Below are 25,135 nucleotides of genomic sequence, written 5' to 3' on the forward strand. Positions count from 1 at the left end.
CAGCGATTTTAGTTTATTTCGTTTTTGTTGTATTTCCCTACATGCCTGGCAAATGGTAGGTGCTCAGTAAATATCTGTGACATGAATTTATGATTTCATCTGCCTAGAGGAGTATGCCTTTGCTTTGAGAAATATACCCAATAATCATGTGCTTCTAACATAGGCTACCAGTCTTTGACTTCTAACACTTACTATTTTGCTGGTCCCTTTTCTAAAAATGATACATTCCATGCCTCTCTTGTTCAGTTTGAAATTACTGTTTGACTGATTTTTATTGCAGCGTACAATTTGCATAACTTGTAGTTCCTAAGTTCATGTATTATCTTGGGAAATAATTAAGCGTTCTTTAATCCTTTGTGAAGTATATGGATTATTCGTTGTCATTGAATGTGGTATTTCCCAGCAGTCACAGTGCTACTTGGGATGTGTGTTTCTTTTACATGACTCTGTGTCATGATTTATAACTTTATACCGTAGCCTCTTTCATGTTCTTTAAGAAAGGTTAGTACTTGGTTTCCCTTGTAAACCTGTATTGAGAGTACTTGGTCCTGTTTTGATTTCTGAGAGTTTTGTAGGTTTTAGTGTTTTTTGTGTAGTCAGTGCTTCATAACCACTTCATAACTGGGTCCCACAGACACTCCTTGGTCTCTTACTAATTTTTTCTTGGCTCAGTAAGACTTGAATTTTATATACTTGTTATGGAAGTCCTACACTTTGGATTTTTCATTTTGGGTATTGTGCCTTATTGTCATGTTTTGAATCATGGAATCATTTGACTCTAGCTGATAACTTTTCAATCTGAAAAAGTCACTGCAACACTTATGTTCATCCAGTTGCCATTTCTGAGGTTGCAGGAAAGCATAAGTGACTCAAATCTCAATTCTTCATATCTTTTTTAAATGTTAAATTCATTATGTGTTAAAGGTTGTTACATTCCTAATCCTATGATATGTGGAATTTGAAGTGAATTTAAAAACATTAAGTCGAATACATAGGACTCCATTTCTTGTTTTCCTTTTCTTTTTTTTAAGATTTTATTTATCTATTTTTAAAAAGATTTTATTTATTTATTTGACAGACAGAGATCACAAGTAGGCAGGGCAGCAGGCAGAGAGAGAGGGGGAAGCAGGCTCCCTGCTGAGCAGAGAGCCCGATGCAGGGTTCGATCCCAGGACCTTGAGACCATGACCTGAGCCAAAGGCAGAGGCTTAAGCCACTGAGACACCCAGGCACCCCTAAGGTTTTATTTATTTATTTGACAGAGATCACAAGTAGGCAGAGAGGTAGGTTGGGGTTGGGGGGGAATAGGCTCGATGCGGGGCTCGATCCCAAGACCCCAGGATCATGACCTGAGCTGAAGGCAGAGGCTTAACCCACTGAGCCACCCAGGTGCCCCCAGTTTCTTGTTTTCTGATGTTGGAGAGTTTCTAGTCTCAGACTAGGCATGGCTGTGATTTGGAAAACAGGGAACAGCATGAGGAAGTCCTTAATCTTAATTGTATTTCATTGCTATGGCAATAGAATGTAATAGAACTTAATGCTAAGATTCACTGTCAGTAGCTAAAAATATATAAAGTATAAATGAATTATTCCTTTCAGATGCAAATCGATATTGAATGTCAACGTGTAGTAGTTGGAGGGTTGCTGACAACACAGATATTGCTACATAGCTTAAGACATCTTGTGGGTGAAAAAAGCATAGGTTCAAAGATATACATAAGTTTACCCATAGTGGATACATTAGAACCAATTTAATGTAATGCAATGGAGAACGGACTAAAACATTATCTGTCAAATTTTGGTATTATTAAAAGTATGTGTTCAAGGAATATTTAATAAAATGCAAAATACTCATGATAAAAACCTAAGTACAAAAGAAAAAAAATCAGTTTTATTATACACCATGATCCAGGTTTTTAACTAAAGACTCTCTATACATATAAGCAACATGCCAATGTGTTAATAGTGATTATTACAGGGCTTGAGGGTTATAGTGATCTTTTTATTTTATTCTTTGTACTTTTCTATTTTCTGTACTGTTCTGTCCAAACTTATACTCTCTGTATAATCTTAAGTATTTTTAAAAGAAGGGAAAAAATTTTTAGAACTAGATATAGCTATGTGATTCCAGGCAAGTTAGTAATGATGATGATGACTACATTATATTGAGTACCTACTATTTAGCAAATATTGAATATATTTTATGTATTTTGTTATCCTGTTTTGTAATAGTCCAACAATGGAGGCTAAATTATCTACTTTTACATATTAGGAAAAAGTCTCAAAACGTTCAAGTAGCTTATGAGCTAGTAAATATTACAGCAGGGTTCACACTGAAGCTTATATGATTTTCTAAATATACCAGAAGGCTTTAACTCCCAAAGCCTCTGTTTCTTTACTGTAAAATGTAAGTGGAATTGTTATGCAGCTTAAATGACACAAAGTACATAAACCACGGGGGGAAAAAATGTACATAAACCACGGGACAAGTTTTTTTCCTTGAGATTTCTTATAGTTATAGCCTTCTGGCTTTTTATTTTATTTTATTTTTTTTTGTCTCTGCACATGTATTATTCAAGCTGTTGTTTAAATATTTCCAATAACATTATCTGAAATTTAACTCTATAAGAGTAAATCTGTAAGTTGCATTTCTTCAGAGAAGAGCAAAATTAATCCACTGATTAACATTTTGTTTTTATAGTTTTCATGTTTTTAAACTTCAGTTTTGCAGTCATTTTTGGAAGTTTCATTTTCGTGAGAATCAATGATACTTTGTTAAAAGGGATAAAGCTTATGTTTCTCATCTTCCTTAAAAGCTGTTTTAAGAAATTTGGTGGGGTGCCAGGTGGCTCAGTCATTTAAGCCTCTGACTCCTCATCTCAGCTCAGGTCTTGATCTCAGGGTTGTGAGTTTGAGCCCCAGCATTGCCTCTGCACTGGGCATGGAGCCTAGTTGAAAAAAAAAAAAAAAAAAAAAGAAGCAGTAGCAGCAGCTTGGTTTTTTTTTTTTTTTTTTTTAAAGATTTTATTTCTTTATTTGACAGAGGGAGAGATCACAAGTAGGCAGAGAGGTAGGCAGAGAGAGGGGGAAGCAGGCTCCCTCTTGAGCAGAGAGCCCGATGCGGGGCTCGATCCCAGGACCCTGGGATCATGACCTGAGCTGAAGGCAGAGGCTTTAACCCCCGAGCCACCCAGGCGCCCCTTGGTATTTTTTTGAGTTTGAAAGGATTTCTGTTCCTTATCTGAGTTCTAAACCAGGTGAGAGGTCAAAACCGTAAGCTTAGGGGCGCCTGGGTGGCTCAGTGGGTTAAAGCCTCTGCCTTCGGCTCAGGTCATGATCCCAGGGTCCTGGGATCGAGCCCCGCATCAGGCTCTCTGCTCAGCGGGGAGCCTGCTTCCTCCTCTCTCTCTCTCTCTGCCTGCCTCTCTGCCTACTTGTGATCTCTGTCTGTCAAATAAATAAATAAATCTTTAAAAAAAAAAAAAAACCGTAAGCTTATCCAGTTTTTTCTTTCCAGATTTTCTAAAGTCCCTGAGGTAGATAGGGGAAGGAATATTATAGCAATTGGGCTCCTTGCAAATGAAGGAAATCATTAGGAATGGTGGGGGGAGAGTGTACTCTCAAAATCTTTTTCAAGTTTTGTACTTTTGTTTACAAGTTAGCGTAAAAGGCTGCCGATACAGCTAAGTGTGGTAAATTGAGTCTGGCTGATAGCTATTATAGTCAGCAAAATAAATGGATGGATGGATGGATGGATGGAGTTAGCTAACTCTGATGTTCAGAGTTACAGTGTTGCTTATGAGTACATTAAACACCTTCCAGAAAATCTAGGATAAGTATGATTTCAAATATTACACTTTAGGCTCTATGTTTTTCTACTTAGGTATCTTAATTTTGGATTTAGAAAATATGGATACTCTTACCTATGGAAAATGCAAAGAACTATGAAACTGTACTTAACCACAAATTTACATTTTTGACTGATTAAAAAAACCATTTCTTTGGACAATTATCATGGAGATTTTACTGTATGTTTTAGCTACTACATAGTTCTCTGTTATATGATTAACCACCATTTGTTTTTCTGTTCTCTTTCTTATAAATAATTAGATTATTCCACGGTTTTAGAAAACCAACTTCAGAGTGGTTTTTCTGGAAGAGAGAGGGAAGGAAAGACTTGTGGCAGTGGGAATACTTAATTATGTGTTATATCTTTGAAAAATAAAGAGATTTGAAACCGTAGTGGGAAAAGACAGTGATGGTATAGACATGAAGTAAATTAATGTTAATGTCTTGTTTAAGATATCTTTATTTACCCTGCAGTTATGAAGATGTTCCCCCATATTTTCCTTTGAAACATTATTGTTTAACCAGCAGTTTCACATTTAGAGCTCCGCTTCATATGCAATTTGACTTTAATGTGGAGTTGTAGGTTGAGTTCAAGATCCTTTTTTCCCTTGCGTATACAGTTGACCAAACCTTTATTGAGAAGACCATTCTTTAAAGGAGGAGATTTTTTTAGCAGTGGAAAATAACAGAACATGTTTGCTTGTTGAAAGGTGATCTAGGCCTACATGATTTTCTAGATTTTGGGGAACTGATGGCATAGGGAATAGGTTAAGGTAAATGAAAGAACATCGTTTCGGAGGAGGAAAGAAACATTTTTGCAAAGGAGGGGATCCATAGTGTATTTGTCTTTGCTTTGAAAAGGATGCACTTTCATTCTAAAAGAAAAATGAATGCAAATGCTAGTTGGCTTAGAAGCTTGACTATGAGAAGATGAAGGAGTTCCATCTGTGTGTTTTGCTTTGTTCATGAAGTAAGGGTGGGTCTTAAGACGGTGGGTGTAGGAGGGAAGGGTTGTGGAGGACTGAAGAGAAGTAATAAAGTCTGAAAGCCCAAAGCCTGATTCATTCAGTTCTTTCTTTCTCTCTCATACCTTCAAATTCTGTGAGAGACAATTTGATTGGTTAAGTTAGTCACTGTTCAGTATTGAGAGTCCCCTTTGGGTGTAAAACTCTTGAACAAAGCTTTGTAATAGACATGCTTTGTAATCTAGACATGCTAGATTGTTCATTTTGGATCAGATGTCCATCCTTAGTCCAGGTATCTATAGGTCAGTGGTAATGGGGGAAACACACACATCTGTCTTTTGTTCAGAAGGAAGCACTTCTTTCTTGGTCCGTCCAACAAAGTCCTAGATTTAAGTTAGTGATCCAGTTTAGGTGACACAATGGCTGCGGTTAGGTGAATAGAAAACGGATTAGCCACATTTGTACCTTATGACCCTGTGCCCCCTAGTGGAGCCAGCCCCATCTAAACCGTGTCTTGACTTTGATAGAAGCGGGGGTTTTCCGGAAAGATTGTATTGCTCTTACCAGAGGATGAACAGCTTCCAGGGAAATAAAAATATATTGGAATTTAATGGAGAAAAGTATTCATGATCTTTAAAGGAATTTGACAGTCTTTTAGTAAACTCAGTGAATTAAGAACTGAAGAATTATATGGTAAAAAGCTTATTTTAGAATTTGTCTTCACTGTTAGTATATGACTTTTGACTTAATAGCAAAACCACCGCAATGGAGTATGGTATTTCCTTTCAGCTTGCATCTCTTCCTTCTTTATCTTACATTAAGTTTTTGTTTAGTTTGTTTGTTCAAAGGATTTAAGGAGGAAATACCCTTCATTATTAGACCAGCTTGCAGTAAGGTGTTTGGGGAAGGGCATTACTCAAAAGTATAAAGTACCCATCACAAGAAGATACTTTTACACACATGGCAGTGAACCACACAGTATTTTCCAGACTTAATGTTTGACTTTAAGCACAAAGAACATTGGAAATTGTTATCTTTCATCTTACAGTTGAAATACTTACAGTATTATTACCTGTAAGATAGTTTCACCTTCTGAAATCTCTTTCATAATAGCATGTTTTACAGACTTAATCAGTAGGATATCATTGGGGGACAGGAAAATAATAAAATGTCCCTGGATTCTAAACCAGTGTCATTAGGTTGAAGGCTATAGTTATCTAGCAGTCGAAGAGTTTGGCTTTCATCAGGTAAGTATGATTCTGAGATGATTTTTCATTTAGAAAAAGGAAGTAGAACCAGATAGAAAAGCAAGTTTTTTTGTATTGTGATTTACACCATAAGTAAGAAAAAGAAAGTAGAACTAACCACATAGAAAAGTAGCTTTGTATTATCTTGTGCTTTGCTCGATACATAGTGATTGCTCAGTAACAGCATCTAAAATTAATAAAGAATGGGTAAATATGTGAATTTTTTGAAAATATTTTTCCTCTTAACATTTTATTTGGTGGGATCCTGTAACCCTAGTATGGACAAGAATTTTTCTGACTTTATTCACCATAAACCTTTATTCACCGTAAACTTTATTCATCATAATCCAAAATATATTGGTTACATTAGCATCGTATCCTTTTCCTTTCCCACAGAGAGCATTCCACTATCTTTCTTGCCTAACTACAATTTCCACTCTTAACTGTGCGTAGTGAGCCAAAAAGACATTTGAGGAACATGTATACCATGATAGAGACTAAAAGAAACAAAAAAAGTAGGGGAGTCCGGATGACTTTTCCATAATTCATAGAAGAGAAAAAATCTTTTAAATTTAATTTTTAAGTTACCATATAGTAATACTGACTTTTTTGGGTATACAGTTCTAACATGTTAACACATATGTAGATTGATGTAACTATCATGGTAATCAGGAAACAGAGCTATTCTGACACCCCCCAAAAACTTCTTTGTCCTGTCCCTTTATAGTTTTAACCCTCTTCCACGCCTAACTCCTGGCAATCACTGATCTGTTCTTCATCACTATGGTTTTGTTTCTTCATGAATGTTATATATATAGAATCATACTGTATGTAACTGAGGCTGGCTTCTTAAACTCAGCATAATGCCTTTGAGATTCAGCCACTTGGTGGCATTTCATTTGTTGGATAGGTGATTAGTGAGTATATTCTCCCATTCTGTAGTTTGTCTTTTCAGTCTCTTAAGATCTGTCTTTTGCATAAACTATCACTTTTTTTCTTTTATAGATTATGCTTTTGGTGTCTGTTGAGAACTCTCTTAATTTCAGCTCATGAAGGTTTTCTCCTGTGTTCTCTTCTTAAAATTTTATAGCTTTTAGTTTTACTTTTAGATCTATGAACCATTTTTAGTTAATTTTGTGTAAGTTGTCCTTGCATCTTAGGTTATGGTTCTTTTCTTTTTTTCTTTTTCTTTCTTTCTTTGCATGTGGATATCTAGTTGTTTGAACACCACTGTTTAAATAAAAAATCCCTTTTCTCTGTTGATTTGCTTTTGCACCCTTGCCAAAAATGAATTGACCATGTTTGTATGGGTCAATTCTGAACTCTTGTTTTCTGTTCCATGAATCTTTGTTTGTATCTCTTTGCCAATAGCACACTGTCTTAATTATTATAGTGTTAGAATAAGTCTTAAATTAGTATTTTTCCTACAGTTTTATTCTTTAAGAACTGTTTTTAATTATTTTAGTTTCCTTGCTTTTCCGTATAAATTTTAGCATTAGTTTCTTTAAATCCATTAAAATTCCTGCTAGGATTTTTATAGTAATTGTATTAACTCCAAAGGTCAGTTTGTGGAGAATTGACATCTCTCTAATTCTGTCCAATCTACAAAAGTTTTAAAAAAGACTAGTAATCTTTATAGAGATGAAGTGTTACATCCATGATCCAAAAATAGAATACTAATAGACTACTATAGGAAAAGGAACAACCAAATGACAAGAATGAACTGTGGGATTTAAAACATGATAACTTTAATTCAATAGAATAGCTGGAAGATAAAGTTAAGGAAATCTCCCTGAAAGTAGAATTAAAAAGTAGCAGTAAAGGAGGAGAGAAAGATTAGAAAATTAGAGGATATAGCTAATAAATCTATTATCCAAGTAATGGTAGTTTTAGAAAGGGAGAATAGAAATGGAGAGAGAAAGATGAACAGAGAATTTGTCCTAGAACTGAATTAAGGACATAGAACTCCATTTTGGAAAAATGAATTTAAGAAAGGACCACACAATTTTATAGAAACAAAATAGGATAGTGGAAACTGGGAAGAGTTTAAGGGGTATAGACTTTCATCTTGGGAAAATGAAAAAATTCTGGAGATGGATGTTGGTGTTGGTTACACAGCAATGTGAATGTACTCAGTGTCATGAACAATATACCTACAAATAGTCAAAATGGTAAATTTTATGTTAAAGCCAAAAAGAACAAGAGAAGCGACAGTAGCAGATGAAAGACTTCAAAAATGTTTTGAAAGCTGGAGAGCAGTTACACAAAAGGCAACTGATTTAGCAAAACTAAGCTGATGAAGCAGAGGTCAAATCTAATTCTACAATTGTGAAAGAAAAAAAAAAGTGCAAGCTAATTTGTGTTAGAGCACACCAAAAAAGCACAGGAATTGGAGGCACAGGTAGCTCTGAATAAAGAAGGGATATGGCTAAAAACAGCAGAGATTTAAAAATCTTACGAGGAGTAAAAACCATACAGGTCCTTTGTCCATTCTGTGCCGCTGAGCTATTGCTCCATTTCTGTTCTGGAAGAAGACAGGAAATATATCATCTCACAAAGTTTGCCAGAAGCACAGGGACAGACAGCTGAGGGTGATGCACCATTCTGGAAAGGGCATTGGGTGGAATTATACATACTAAGTGGTATGACCTCCCACAGCTTCCTTCTTCCATTTAGCCTGAAAGAACAGACCTAAACATTATGCAGTTAGGGTCCTCGGTGAAATAGCCCAGCCAGTTTCATGCTACAGTGCAACCTGCTTGTTGCCAAGCCTTGCTGTTATATATAATGACAAAATAAGCGTCAACGTACAAGTCTCTGTGTACCTTCCAGGGGTTATCCGAGGACAGTATGTTAATGTTTTGTAACCATAACCCACAGTAAGAAATAATTCTGTGTATCATAACATGGGTACACACATACACATATGCTACATACATTTGTGTGTGTGAGTGTGTGTGTATTTATTTATTTGAAACAAAAATTTCAGAGAACTATCCTTAGTACGCAAATATGCTATGATATTTTTAGCTTATTAAAAGAAATAAGTTGGCCCTATTGTACCTCATTTAAATACAAAAGTAAATTATCGTCACATACAGATGACTATGTATAGAAGTAGAATTCCTAGACCTACAATATATTCATCTTCAACATGAAAATATTATAAAATTATAAAATTATTTTCCAAGTTATGCTTCCCACTAGTAATGTTGAAGCATTTTCAACTTGTGTTTTCAGACTCTTCTACTAATCTAATAGCTAGAAATGGCATCTGTGACAGACACTGTATGTATATATGCTGACCAGTCCTTATTTTTTAATCTTTTCTTTTTCCTCTGTCAACTATGGAAACATTAAAAAATTAAAATTCTATTTTCTAGCTCTTCTTGCAGTTAGAGGTAGCTATGTGATCCACTTCTGACTAATGCAGCAAACCAAGCTTGCAGTCTGGAGCTGTAGCAGCCATTTTGTGGTCACATGGGTAAAAACAGCATGCTAAGAGTGACACAGTATAAGAATGGGCGGGGTGGGGGGCAGTCAGGATATTGATGACATTGTGTAGCTTATATAAGAACTCTGGGTTATCTCCTTCTGGATTTATAGTTACACTGATAAGAATAAACTCGTATCTGTTTAAGCCACATATATAGGTTTTTGGGGTTCATGCCTCTGTCAATTGCTTATTAGTTTCTATAATATGATAGATAGCCTAGTCTAAATTATTCCATAGCAACAAATGACCACAAAATTTAAGTGACTTATAACAAGAAACATTTCTTTTTTCATTCACTTAAACATGTTAGCTACAGATCTGCTTCAGATATGCTTCATGTCTTCACTCTGGGACCCAAGCTGAAGAAGTTGCTGCTTGGGTCTTGTGACAATGAGAAAAAGAGCAATGGTCGAACCACAGATGGCTCTTAAAACTTTGGTTCAGAAATGTCATGCTTCATTTGTACATACATTGCGTTGGCCAAAGCAAGATAAGTGGCCCAAATTAATGTAAACGGGCAGGGAAGTACAATATTTCAGTAGGGAGGGCAGTGAATAATTGGAGACAATAATACAGCTATCACTGTATCCTTTTGTATTTTTGTTCTTACTAGTATTTAAAATTTCTTTATACGTTCTGGATACTAAACTTGAGAGTTTAGCTTTTAGACTTAGGTCTGGAATCCAGTCTTGAAATAAGTTTTGCCTGTGTTTTAAGGTGAAGGTCAAGGTTCAGTTTTTCCCATGTGGATATCCATTTATTCCAGTGTCATTTGATGAAAGGGCTTAACTTCTCCCATTGGATTGCCTTGGCACCTTTGTTGAAAGTCCTAGTGCTGTTTAAGGGCACCTGGGTGGCTCAGTCATTAAGCACCTGCCTTCTATTCAGGTCATAATCCCAGGGTCCTGGGATGGAGCCCCGAGTTGGGCTCCCTGCTTGGCAGGAAGCCTGTTTCTACCTCTCACACTCCCCCTGCTTGTATTCCCTCTCTCACTGTCTCTCTCTCGGTCAATAAATAAATAAAATCTTAAAAAAGAAAAAAAGTCATAGTGCTATTTAAGTGTAAGTTGATTTCTGAGCACTTCATTCTTTTACATTAATTTGTTGACCTTTATGCCACTACAACACCGTCTTAAGTAAATATTGAAATCAGGTTATAAAATTCTCTGATTTGTGTCATTTTTCAAGATTACTTAGAATATTCTGGAATTTTGCACTTCTGTATTTAGTCTTCCAATCTATGAACATGGTTTCTCTCTCCATATTTTTAGGGCTTTAGTCCCACCAATACTTGTTTCAGCACAGAAGTCTTTCACATCTTGTGTTAAACTTATTCTTAAATATATTTTTGACACTAAATGTAGGTAGAATTTAAAATTCCTTTTTTCTTTTCTTTCCTTTTTTTTTTTTTTTTTTTTGATGTTCTACAGCTATGTTTATTTGGCTGGCCCAGTATTTAAATTTTTTTTTAATTTTTAATTAACATATAATGTATTATTAGCTCCAGGGGTACAGGTCTGTGAATCGCCAGGTTTACACACTTCATGGCACTCACCATAGCACATACCTTCCCCAGTGTCCATAACCCAACCACCCTCTCCCTACCCCCCTCCCCCTGGCAACCCTTAGTTTTTTTGTGAGATTAAGAGTCTCTTACGGTTTGTCTCCCTCCTGATCCCATCTTGTTTCATTTTTTCCTTCCCTACCCCCCAACCCCCCCCTTTGCGTCTCAACTTCCTCATATCAGGGAGATCATATGATAATTATCTTTCTCTGATTGATTTATTTCGCTCAGCATAATACCCTCTAGTTCCATCCACATTGTCGCAAATGGCAAGATTTCACTTCTTTTGATGGCTGCATAGTATTCCATTGTATATATATACCACATCTTCTTTATCCATTCATCTGTTGATGGACATCTAGGTTCTTTCCATAGTGTGGCTATTGTGGACATTGCTGCTATAAACACTGGGGTGCAGGTACCCCTTCAGATCACTACATTTGTATCTTTAGTGTAAATACCCAGTAGTGTGATTGCTGGGTCATAGGGTAGGTCTATTTTCAACTTTTTGAGGAACCTCCATGCTGTTTTCCAGAGTGGCTGCACCAGCTTACATTCCCACCAACAGTGTAGGAGGGTTCCCCTTTCTCCGCATCCTCACCAGCATCTGTCATTTCCTGACTTGTTAATTTTAGCCATTCTGACTGGTGTGAGGTGGTATCTCACTGTGGTTTGATTTGTATTTTCCTGATGCCCAGTGGTATTGAGCACTTTTTCATGTGTCTTTTGACCATTTGGATGTCTTCTTTGCAGAAATGTCTGTTCATGTCTTCTGCCCATTTCTTTTTTTTTTTTTTTTAAGATTTTATTTATTTATTTGACAGAGAGACAGATCACAAGTAGGCAGAGAGGCAGGCAGAGAGAGAGGAGGAAGCAGGCTCCCTGCCGAGCAGAGAGCCTGATGCGGGACTCAATCCCAGGACCCTGAGACCATGACCTGAGCCAAAGGCAGAGGCTTAACCCACTGAGCCACCCAGGTGCCCCCTTCTGCCCATTTCTTGATTGGATTATTTGTTCTTTGGGTGTTGAGTTTGATAAGTTCTTTATAGATTTTGGATACTAGCCTTTTATCTGATATGTCATTTGTGAATATCTTCTCCCATTCTGCCAGTTGTCTTTTGGTTTTGTTGATTGTTTCCTTTGCTTTGCAAAAGCTTTTGATCTTGATGAAATCCCAATAGCTAATTTTTGCCCTTTCTTCCCTTGCCTTTGGTGATGTTTTTAGGAAGAATTTGCTGTGGCAGAGGTCGAAGAGGTTGCTGCCTGTGTTCTCAAGGATTTTGATGGATTCTTGTCTTACATTGAGGTCTTTCATCCATTTGGAGTCTGTTTTTGTGTGTGGTATAAGGAAATGGTCCAGTTTCATTCTTCTGCATGTGGCTGTCCAGTTTTCCCAACACCATTTGTTGAAGAGGCTGTCTTTATTCCATTGGACATTCTTTCCTGCTTTGTCAAAGATTAGTTAAGCATAGAGTTGAGGGTCTATTTCTGGGCTCTCTATTCTGTTCCATTGATCTATGTGTCTGTTCTTGTGCCAGTACCATACTGTCTTGATGATGACAACTTTGTAATAGAGCTTGAAGTCTGGAATTGTGATGCCACCAACTTTGGCTTTCTTTTTCAACATTCCTTTGGCTATTCGAGGTCTTTTCTTGTTCCATATAAATTTTAGGATTATTTGTTCCATTTCTTTGAAAAAAAAATGGATGGTATTTTGATAAGGATTGCATTAAATACTTAGATTGCTTTAGGTAGCATAGACATTTTCACATAAAATTCCTTTTTTCTAATTGCTTGCTGCTGCAATTTGTTTTTGTTTTTTCTTTTGAAGTTTAATATTTGTGATTTTTATTTTGTATGAAGTAAATTACTAAGATTCTGTCAAGGTAAAAAAATGCAACGATTATATATTTACCAAATAATCACCTCAATATGGTACATTTATTTTTTCCCTCCCATCATGGCATTAATTAACTAATTTAACTTGTTAACATTGTGTGTGTTTAATGTATACAGTGTCTTTTTTTTTTAAGATTTAATTTATTTGAGAGAGAGAGAGGAGAGCAGGGGGAGGAGCAGAGAGGGATGGACAGGCAGACTCCATGTTGAATGTAGAGCCTGATGCAGGGTCAGTCCCATGATTGCGAGACTGTGACCTGAGCTGAAACCAAGAGTTGGACACTTAATCAACAGAGACATCTAGCTACCCCAGCAGCATGTTACTTTGGATACATTTATATATTGTAATATGACTGCCAGTATAGTGATGTTTATCATATTATATAATTACAGTGTAATTATTAAATCATGCCTTAGATCTCTGTGGCTTGATTCCTCATTACAGGTTTATACCCTTAAGCACCATAACTCTTATCCCCCATCCCCACCCTTGTAACCACCATTTTATGCTCTTTTTAAATTAGGTTCTTTTTTGGGGATTCCATGTATAAGTGATATCATACAGTACTTGGTTTTTTTTTAAGTCTGACTTATCTCTCTTAGCATAATGTATTCAAGATCCATCCATGTTGTTGCATATGGGAGGATATCTTTTCTCATGGCTCAGTAATATTCCATTATGTATATGTAACACATCCTTTTTATCCATTTGTCCATTGATGGGCATTTGGGTTCTTTCCATACCTTGGCTATTGTGAATAATGCTGTGGTAAACATGGAAGTGCATATCCCTTATAGAAATCCTATTTTCATTTTCTTTGGATATATACCCATTAGTGGAAATGCTGGATTATATAGTTCCATGGATCTATTTTTAATTTTTTGAGGGACCTCCATATTGTTTTCCATAGTGGTTGAATCAATTTACATTCCCACTAGCTATGTATAAGGATTCCCTTTTCATCACATCCTCACCAGCACCTATTGTCTTTTTTTTTTTTAAGATTTTATTTATTCATTTGACAGAGATCACAAGTAGGCAGAGAGGCAGGCAGAGAGAAAGGGGGAAGCAGGCTCCCTGCTGAGCAGAGAGCCCGATGTGGGGCTCGATCCCAGGACCCTGAGACCATGACCTGAGCTGAAGGCAGAGCTCACCCAGGTGCCCCTCTTTTTTTTCCCTAAGATTTTATTTATTTATTTGACAAAGAGAGATCACAAGTAGGCAGAGAGGCAGGCAGTGAGAGAGAGAGGGAAGCAGATTTCCTGCTGAGCAGAGAGCCCGATGCGGGACTAGATCCCAGGACCCTGAGATCATGACCTGAGCCGAAGGCAGAGGCTTTAACCCACTGAGCTACCCAGGGGCCCTGTCTTTTTTCTTCTTGATGATAGCCACACTAAAAGGCGTGGGGTGATATCTCATTGTGGTTTTGATTTGTATTTTCCAGATGATTAGTGATGTTTGAGCATCTTCCCTGTGTCTCTTGGCCATTTCGATATCCTTTTTGGAGAAATGTCTGTTTAGTTCCTTTGCCCGTATTTTTTAATTGGACTGTTTAGCTTTTTGTTATCGAGTTGTTTTGTTTTGGGAATAGAAATACAATGACGTTTTTGTTTACCCCAGTTTTCAAGTCGAGAACCAGGTATTTCTACTCCCTGTGTTTCTTTCTCACTAGACTATTAAAGTAGGATCGTGACATCAGAGGTTAACCAGTCACTCATCCTTCTCCCTGATGACCATCTTCAAATACCTAATTGTGAATAAAAGACTGCAACATTAGAAGGAAATTGGCTGTTTGTTCTATTTCTCTTGATTTTGTCCTCTGTAGTAGGTGATGCTAATAACCTTCCACTTTATAGAGATTGAATGTTTATCTGAAATTTTACCATAATTTGGGATACCTGGGTGGCTGTCAGTTAAGTGTCTGACTCTTGATTTCAACTCAGGTCTTGATCTCATGGTCATGAGTTCAAGCCCTGTGTTGGGCTCCATGCTGGGCATGGAGCCTACTTAAAAAGAAAAAAAAATGAAATTTGCCATAATTTTAAACTCCTAAAATGGAAATTTGATTCAATTTTTAACATTCACACACATTCAGTTTCAGAAATTAGAAAAATCCAGGGTGCCTGGATGGCACAGTCCATTAAGTGTCCAGCTCTTAGTTTTAGCTCAGATTGCGATCTCAGGGTCATGAGATCCAGCCCCACAGCGCAGAGTGTGCTTAAGACACTCCCTCGGTGCACCTGGGTGGCTCAGTGGGTTAAGCCTCTGCCTTTGGCTCAGGTCATGGTCTCAGGGTCCTAGGATCAAGGCCTGCATCCGGCTCTCTGCTTAGCAGGGAGCCTGCTTCCCCCCTCTCTCTCTGCCTGCCTTTCTGCATACTTGTGATCTCTCTCTCTCTGTGTCAAATAAATAAATAAAATCTTTAAAAAAAAAAAAAGACACACTCTTTTTCTCTCTCCTTCTGCCCCTCCCCCCCACTTGCATGCTCTCTCTCAAATAAATAAATAGATAAATCAATAAAAATCTTTTAAAAAAGAAGTTAGAAAAATCCTTTATTTGACAGCATAATTTTGTTGCTAGTGATGTATATTTAGTGTAAACTATTTAAAATCATAGATTTTAGGTACCATACTCAAGTATTTTTCAATGTTACCATTTCTGATCTTTTATTATAAGAATTATAATGACCTTCTGCTTGAAGTTCATCTTTTAATAGGAAAACATGAGAGAACATTAGTTTGCATAAAATAATTTACTTTAGTCTTGAAATTCTAGTAGGCAGAACACCCTGAATTTAAATGAGATTATCTTGACAAATTGGGTCCAACCTTTTTGCCAATACTGAATATTTATTAAGCATGTTGGTGGTTCTTTTCGTACAAGTATGTGCATTTTTCTTTAAAATTACCTAATTTTAATCAAACATTTTCAAGTGAAGTAAAATATCTCTTGAGTATAGAAACTATACCACACAAACATGCCAGTAGCAAACATGGGTTTGGATTGATAGGCCTGTGAGTTCCATGTATATTATAGAAGTCCCATTTAATGTCACTCAGATTCCTTAACTTAGTGGCTGTAAAAGACCTGAACAGGTTTGTTCTGTTTTAAATTTTGGTGTATGCCTGGCATATGGGTTTTTTTTTCCTATTTTGTTTGCCTTATTTTAATGTACATGTATAGTCAGTTTAGATTAACTAACTTTAGTTCCTAGGAGTATTCAAAGTGAATTAGAAGGAGGTAATGACCAGACACTGGTTGGAAATTGTTGCACAACTTGGGTTTGGATAGTCATTCTTCATTTGTCTAGTGGTCAGATCTTGAGCTCTTTCAACTGTCCTAAAGTTATGAACCAATAAACAGAAAAGTTCTGGGGGAAAAGGCAGGCATGGGGAGTAATTATTTATTAAATGCCTTCTATATTAGGCAGTGTGCTAAGTACTTACAGTTTTATTTCTCACAGCAACTCATGCCCATTATATGATCAAGGAAACGAATGCAAAGAGAGTAACACAAAGATTAAGATTCAAGTTGAGTTTTTTTTTTTTAAGATTTAATTTTTTTAGAGCTTTTTAGGTTCACAACAAAGTTGAAAGGAGGGTACAGAGATTTCCCATATAGCTTCTGGCCTCCTCCACCAACCTGTAAGGCTTTCTTCATTATCAACATTACTTACCAAAGTAGTGTATTTGTTACAGTTCACGAATCTACATTAAAATGTAATAATCACTCAATGTCCATAGTTACCTTAGGGTTTACTCTTGGTGTTGTGCATTATGAATTTGGACAAATATATAATGATATGTACACATCATTATTATATACAGAGTATTTTCAGTGCCTTAAAAATCCTCTGTGGTCCACCTATTCATCCCTCTCTTGCCCTCAACCCCTGGCAACCACTCATTTTTGTTTCTGTAGGTTTGCATTTTCCAGAGTGTTACATAGTTGAAATTGTACAGTCTGTAGCCTTTTCAGATTGGCTCTTTCACTTAGTAATGTGCCGTTAAGGTTCCTCCATGTGTTTTCATGGCTTAACAGATCATTTCTTTTTAGTGCTGAATAATGTTCCATTGTCTGGAGTACCACAGTTTATCCATTCATCTGTTGGAAGGACATCTTGTTTGCTCCTAGGTTTTGGCAATTACGAGTAAAGCTGCTATAAACATTGTATGGGTTTTTGTGTAGGCATAAGTTTTCAAATCCTTGGGGTAGACACCAAGGATTGTGATTACTAGATCATATTGTAAGTGTATGTTTAGTTTTGTAAGAAACCACCAAACTCTCTTGCAGAATGACTGTATCATTTTGCATTCCTACCAGCAATGAATGAAATCTGTGTTGTTGCATATGCTTGCCAGCATATTGTCAGTGTTCCAGATTTTGGCCATTCTGATAGATACATAGTGGTACCTCAGAGTTATTTTAAATTGCATTTCTCTCATGACATACGATTTGGGTTATCGTCTAATGTACTTATTTGCCATCTGTGTATCTTTTTTGGTGAGGTGGCTCTTAAGATTTCTAGCCATTTTTTTAAATCAGAAAAATTTTTTTTATTGAATTTTAAGAGTTCTTTGTATGTTTTGGATAACAGTCCTTTATTAGATAAATCTTTTGCAAATATTTTCTCCTAGTCTGTGGCTTGTCTTCTTACTCTGTGGATTTTGTCTTTCACAGAGGAGAAGGTTTTTATTTTAATAAAGTCTAGCTTATCCATTATTTCTTTCATAGATTGTACCTTTGGGGTCCTGTCTAAAAAAAATCATCATTGTGGGGCTCCTTGGTAGCTCAGTCAGTTAAGCGTCTTACTTTGTCTCAGGTCATTATCTCAACATCCTGGCATCTAGCTCAGCATCCAACTCTGCGCTTAGTGAGGTGTCTGCTTCTTTTCCCTTTCCCTCTCCTTCTGCCCCTCCCCACTGTTCATGCTTGTGCTCTTGCACAGGCTCCCTTTCTTCCTCTGACCCCCTCTCGTATAAATAAATAAAATCATTTTTTAAAAATTAATTTTAAAAAATTAAAAATCATCACTATACCTGAGTTCATCTAGGTTTTCTCCTATGTTAACTTCTGGGAGTTTTATAATTTTGGGTTTTACATTTAAAAGTCAATGATCCATTTTGAGTTAATTTTTGTGAAGGGTGTAAGGTCTTTGTCTAGATTCATTTTTTTTTTTTTTTTGCCTATGGAAAATGGAAGATACTGGCTTTGCTCCATTGTGTTACCATTGTTTGTCAAAGATCATTTGACTATACTTATACTTGTGTGGGTCTTTTGTAGTTCTTTTCTGTTCTATTGATCTGTTCGTCTCTTTCACCAATACCACACTGTTTTGATTACTGTAGATTCATAGTAAATCTTGAAGTTGGGTAGCATCAGTCCTCCAACTTTTCTTCTCCTTCAATATTGTGGTCTTCTCTGGTATTTTGCCTCTCCATATAAACTCAGATATTGCTACATAGCTTAAGACATCCTGTGGGTGAAAAAAGCATAGGTTCAGAGATACACATAAGTTTACCCTTGGTGGATACATTAGAACCAATTTAATGTAATGCAATGGAGAACGGACTAAAACATTATCTGTCAAATTTTGGTATTATTAAAAGTATGTGTTCAAGGAATATTTAATAAAATGCAAAATACTCATGATAAAAACCTAAGTACAAAAGAAAAAAAATCAGTTTTATTATACACCATGATCCAGGTTTTTAACTTAAAGACTCTCTATACATATAAGCAACATGCCAATGTATTAATAGTGATTATTACAGGGCTTGAGGGTTATAGTGATCTTTTTATTTTATTCTTTGTACTTTTCTGTTTTCTGTACTGTTCTATCCAAACTTATACTCTCTGTATAATCTTAAGTATTTTTAAAAGAAGGGAAAAAATTTTTAGAACTAGATATAGCTATGTGATTCTAGACAAGTTAGTAATGATGATGACTACATTATATTGAGTACCTACTATTTAGCAAATATTGAATATATTTTATGTATTTTGTTATCCTGTTTTGTAATAGTCCAACAATGGAGGCTAAATGATCTACTTTTAGTTTTGATTGGGACTAAATTGAATCTTATAGGTCAAGTTGGGAAGAACTGACATCTTGACAATATTGAATCTTCCTATCCTTGAATATGAAATATCTTATCATTTTTCATTTTTTCTTTGATTTCACTTATCAGAGTTTTGTAGTTTTCCTCATGTAGATCTTACATATGTTTTATTAGACTTATATCTAAGTATTTCATATTTTTGGATGGTTATATAAATAGTATTTTTTATTTCAAATTTTACTTGTTCATTGGTGGTATATAGGAAAGTCATTGACTTTTTTGTTTTGTTTTATTCTGTTTTGAGAGAGAAACTGCACACACACACACACACGGGAGAGGGAGAGAGAGAATCTTAAACAGACTCCACAATCAGCATGGAACTCAATACAGGGCTCAGTCTCATGACCCTGAGATTATGATCTCAGCTGAAATCAAGAGTTGGATGCTCAACCCCCTGAGCCCCCCAGTGCCCCAGCAGTTGACTTTTTTATAGTAACCTTGTATTCTGCAATGTTGCTATAATTGCTTATTGGTTCCAGTAGTTTTTGTCCATTTTTTGGATTTTTTGCATTAATGATCATATCATCTGTCAGTGAAGATAATTTTATTTCTTTCTTCACAATCTATATACTGTTGATTTCCTTATCTTGTCTTGTTCGCATTAGCTAGAACCTCCAGTGTGATATTAAAAAGTACCTGTTCTTAGTGGAAAAGTTTCAAGTATCTCATCATTAAGTATGATTTTAGTTGTAGGTTTTTGTAGATGTTCTTTATGAAGCTGAGATAGTTCCCCTCTATCCCTAGTTAATTAAGAGTTTTTTGTTGTTGTTGTTGTTTTATTAAATTTTTTATTTATTTTCAGCATAACAGTATTCATTGTTTTTTCACCACACCCAGTGCTCCATGCAACCTGTGCCCTCCCCAATACCCACCACCTGGTTCCCCCACCCTCCCACCCCCCCGCCCCTTCAAAACCCTCAGGTTGTTTTTCAGAGTCCATAGTCTCTCATGGTTCACCTCCCCTTCCAATTTCCCTCAACTCCCTTCTCCTCTCCATCTACCCTTGTCCTCTATATTATTTGTTATGCTCCACAAATAAGTGAAACCATATGATACTTGACTCTCTCTATTTGACTTATTTCAGTCAGCATAATCTCTTCCAGTCCTGTCCATGTTACTACAAAAGTTGGGTATTGGTCCTTTCTGATGGAGGCATAATACTCCATAGTGTATATGCACCACATCTTCCTTATCCATTCATCCGTTGAAGGGCATCTTGGTTCTTTCCACAGTTTGGCGACCGTGGCCATTGCTGCTATAAACATTGGGGTACAGATGGCCCTTCTTTTCACTACATCTGTATCTATGGGGTAAATACCCAGCAGTGCAATTGCAGGGTCATAGGGAAGCTCTATTTTTAATTTCCTGAGGAATCTCCACACTGTTCTCCAAAGTGGCTGCACCAGTTTGCATTCCCACCAACAGTGTAAGAGTTTTTATCATGAATGAGTGTTGGGTTTTGTCACATGCCTTTTCTGCATTTATTGATATCATGTGATTTTTCTTTTTTCGTCTTTCTGTGATGGATTACATTAATTGATTTTCAAATGTTAAACATTTTAAAAGCTTTTTTTTTTTTTTAAGATTTTATTTATTTATTTGACAGACAGAGATCACAAGTAGGCAGAGAGGCAGGCAGTGGGGCTTTGGGGTGGGGAGCAGGCTCCCTGCTGAGCAGAGAGCCCGATGCTGGGCTCAATCCCAGGACCCTGGGATCACGACCTGTGCCGAAGGTAGAGGCTTTAACCCACTGAAACTCCCAGGCACCCCAAAATCTTTTTTAATATAAGATAAGTGTGTCAGGGGTCTCTCAGACAGCATATAGGTTTGGTGATGTGCTAGGGGGACTCACAAGACTAAGTTGTACTCACAGCTAAGACTTATAGCAAATAGATTCAAAACAAAATCAGCAAAGGGAAAGATGCATGGGGCAAACTTCCAAGAGTCCTCTCTCTTTTTTTTTTTTTTTTTTCCCCCAAGAGTCCTCTCTTTATGGAGTCAAACAGGATGCACCTAATTCTCCAGGATCAAATTGTGACATGTATGAAATGTTATCTACTAAGAAAGTTCACTGGAGTCTCAGTGCCCAAGGTTTTACTGAAGACTGGTCACATTGTTGACCTAGCACATACCAAATTTCCAGAGTCCCAGAAGAAAAGTAAGTGTGAAGCATATACTGCAGTGTTTGTAGAAACAATTTAGCACACTGAACCACTCCTGTTGGTTAAGGAATGGTGTGAAGGCTCATTAAATCTAAGTTTCAAGACACCTGCTAAGAGCTATTCCTTGCAAGCAGGCCTTTCTAAGAATAGTGGTCTCAAGCTTGCTGTGTTAACTTTTTCTACACAGTCCATTCGTTTGGCACTTGGCCAAAGGCATCTTGATACCTATGCTTTTAAGATGTTCAGAATTTAGGCTGAACCTTTAATTGGTCAATTTAATTAACCAGAAAAGTCTGTCTTAGAAAGCTAGGTGGCTTCTTCTTAAGTTTTTGTATTTAAGTTTCTTTTTTACCTAGCCCAAGGCATCAATTAAGACACAACACAAATCTGAGTGATAAGTTTAAGTGACCTAAATGCCTTTTAGTGCCGAAGCAGTGTCCTCAATAGTCAGCATACACAAAAAGAAGTACAGTTCTAGAGGCCATATGTAATACCCCTAGAAACAAAGAATTCACAGTTGTTAGGATAGTCCCAGCAGGACATTTTTAGGCAGTACAGGACCCCTAATGTGAACGCCTACTCTCTGGCCTTTCCCCCTAGAGTTCCCCGTCCAGTCCAGTTAATTCAGTCCATTATTTGGTCTCAGGCCTGCTGAAGGCAGACAGTTCCAAGCAGATTTGCTTGACCATGACATCAGTTTATCTGCCCAATAAGTACGGACCACATCTAAAGATGTTCTCCATGAAAAGCACAGGAAGTAGGGTACCCTTTGCTTTCTTGTCAGGACTGTCAGGTGTGATCATGGCTCAGCAGTCAGTTTGAATTCAGAATGTTCACAGCCTTTTGAAAAGGCAGCCTCCTTCAGAAAGAGGAGAACACCTCCAAGCATAGTTTCGAGAGACATAGATCATTGATACTCTACTCTTTCCCATGCCTCCCCAGGTCCCAGATTTTTGTTGTGTCTCTTTTGTTACAAAACCAGTGTGTCTCATTTAACAATCTTAACTTTACATTTTTCAGTCATTCTCTCTTCTCACCCAGTCTTTTATCCACAAGGATTGGCTATAAGAAGGACAAAAACATTTTTATAGAAAAGCATTTTTATAGGGACGCCTGGGTGGCTCAGTGGGTTAAAGCCTCTGCCTTCAGCTCAGGTCATGATCCCAGGGTCCTGGGATTGAGCCCCGCATTGGGCTCTCTGCTCAGTGGGGAGCCTGCTTCCTCCTCTCTCTCTCTCTACCTGCCTCTCTGCCTACTTGTGATCTCTCAGTCTGTCAAATAAGTAAATAAAACCTTAAAAAAAAAGAAGAAGAAAAGCATTCTTATATAATTTGACCAGAAAGACGTATTATGTTTAGGAATTGGTCTGGATTAAATCCTGACTTTTCAAAAATTTTCTAAATGGAATAATATAACTTTCCTTCTCTTTTGTCCTGGCTCATTAACTAGTGAGCAGCCTAGAAAAGATCAAGCCCTTTTTCTGGAGCTGTATTTAATAATCAGAATGCCTCACTGAGGCATGTCTGCCAGGAGAAAGGTGATGGATTTAGTCAGACGGTTAGTTCATTGTTATAACTAATTTGGAAGCCTGAACACAAGTCAGCAACAGTGGGCCATCCCCCAGAGGAAGTCCAGAATCCATTCTGTCAGTACTGAGTGGTGGGGTCACACTCCTTGTGATGTGCCCTCCTCCAACTTGCAGCTTTTGGCAGGAATCACAAGTTAGGAATGCAATTAGCCTCTGCGTCAGGAATATAGAGCCGATTAGTAGCCTAATTTTAGATGGTCCCATCAGAGAATAAGACGCTTATTGTGGGCATGTGGATGTGACCCAGACAATCCAGCTCTCATCCATTGATATTTTCATAGTTTAGGGCCCCACAGAGGGTTGTCCTAAATCTGCAGCACTCCCAGAGTCTGAGTTCTGTTCATTGAGCCTCTGCTTGCTATAGTTTGGTACAGCTTGTGCTGAAGCTAAAACAACCCATATCAGACAGCTTAAGGTTTTACTAAGGTCAGGCTCAGGCAGTTAGGGCCTGTGAATTCAGGATTCCAGAAAAAGCTAGTAGCTAGTCTTCTCCAAAGGAAAGAACTCTACAAGGCCCAACAGCTATGCTCCAAATCCAAGCAACAAGCAAAACGTTCTTTTTAGCCTTTTTATCTTATCAATCTTAGAGTCCAAATTGACCCGCTCAAAAATAGGTACATCAGTCTGAAAAATCATCAACCTCTAAGGATCAGAAATTTCATTTCATAAGAGCTCATTAGCAAGTAAAAACTGCTTTTTAGAACTCTGAAATTGTACCTACATCTAGAGATTTCTTCTCCTTTTATGTTGTCTTCTTTTCTGCAGAGCTTCCAATAGGCAAAATCATTAGTTACGTAGATTTAGTCTGTTCCTAATATTCAAAGAGTTTAAATTTGATCTGCTAAGCAGCAGCAAAAAAGCAAGGACATTTTGTTCTATTACCATTTTTTCTTTGCAGCTTTTCCCAATTGGGATGATCTCTCCAGCATATTTGAAATTACAAGCACATAACATATACCTAGTGTTATCATACATCCAGATATAATACCCACAAAATACAGAGGTATTTTATAAAAATTTACCTTTTTTCTAGAAGTAAGTTTAGCATTTACATAGTTATCATTACAGGAGTGTGTATGTGTGTGTGTATGTGTGTGTGTGCGTGCGTGTGGTGTGTGTGTGTTTGTGTTGGGTTAGGGCTATATCCAGGAATGCCAGAGGATGTGGTTGCTGCAGCAGCAGTAGGTTAAAGAAACTCTTGGAAGGCCATCCCCTCCGTCGACCCCATTTTCCCACTCTAGGTTTATCTAAAGCTTTGCTCCAGTCCTGGGGGCTGATGTAACCTTTTTTTATCTCATTTGTGGATGACAATGCTGCAAATTTTTAGGCTATCCAAAGCTGACCTTTTGGAATATTTTTGGGCCCTTTGTCCTCCAGCCTGCAGGAAAGAACAAAAAAGATAAAAAAAAAAAAAATAGCAAGTGTTGTCAAAGATGTGGATGAAAAGGAACTCTTGTACACTGGTGGGAATGTAAATTAATGCAACCACTGTATAAAACAGTTTGGAGGTTCCTCAAAAAATTAAAAATAGAGGTACTATATGATCCAGTAATTCCACTACTGGGTACTTACCCAAAGAAATGAAAAAGACTAATTCAAAAAGATGTAAGCACCCCTGTGTTTATTGCAGCATTATTTACAATAGGCAATAGATATGGAAACAAGTTAAGTGTCTGTTGTAGACAAATGGATAAAGAGGATGTAATCTCTCTTTCACCCTCTCCCTTTCTCTCTCTCTTTCACACACTAGACACACAAATATTACTTAGCCATAAAAAAGAATGAAATCTTGCCATTTACAACAACATGGATGGACCGAGAGGATATTATGCGAAGTGAAAGACAAGTACCTTATGATTTCACTTATAACGTGGAATCTAAAAAACAAAAAACAGAAATGGATCTTAAATACAGAGAATAAAGTGGTGGTTGCCAGAGGGGAGGGGATGGGAAGGATAGGCAGAGTATTAAAAGTGGAGTATTAAGAGGTACAAACTTCTAGTTATAAAATAAGTCATAGCAATGAAAAGCACAGCATAGGGAATACAGTCATTAATATGGTAATAACTTGTATGGTGGCAGGTGGTAACTACACTTACGATGAACAAGCTTAATGTACAGAATTGTGAAATCACTGTCATATACCTGAAATTAAAATAATATTGTGTGTCAATAATACCTCAGTTAAATTTTTTAAAAAAGGTATTCTTCTTCCTCCCTTTCCATGCCCACTCCTGGCCCC

General features: G+C 37.0%; 1 protein-coding gene across 1 annotated transcript in view; it reads left to right on the forward strand.

Moving 5' to 3' along the window:
* ANKIB1 (ankyrin repeat and IBR domain containing 1) overlaps nucleotides 1-25,135 on the forward strand; it is a 153,525-nt gene that overhangs the window by 13,283 nt on the left and 115,107 nt on the right. The gene's annotated exons all lie outside the window — the stretch shown is intronic.

Source organism: Martes martes (assembly GCF_963455335.1).
Source record: "Martes martes genome assembly, chromosome: 11".
Lineage (NCBI taxonomy): Eukaryota > Metazoa > Chordata > Mammalia > Carnivora > Mustelidae > Martes > Martes martes.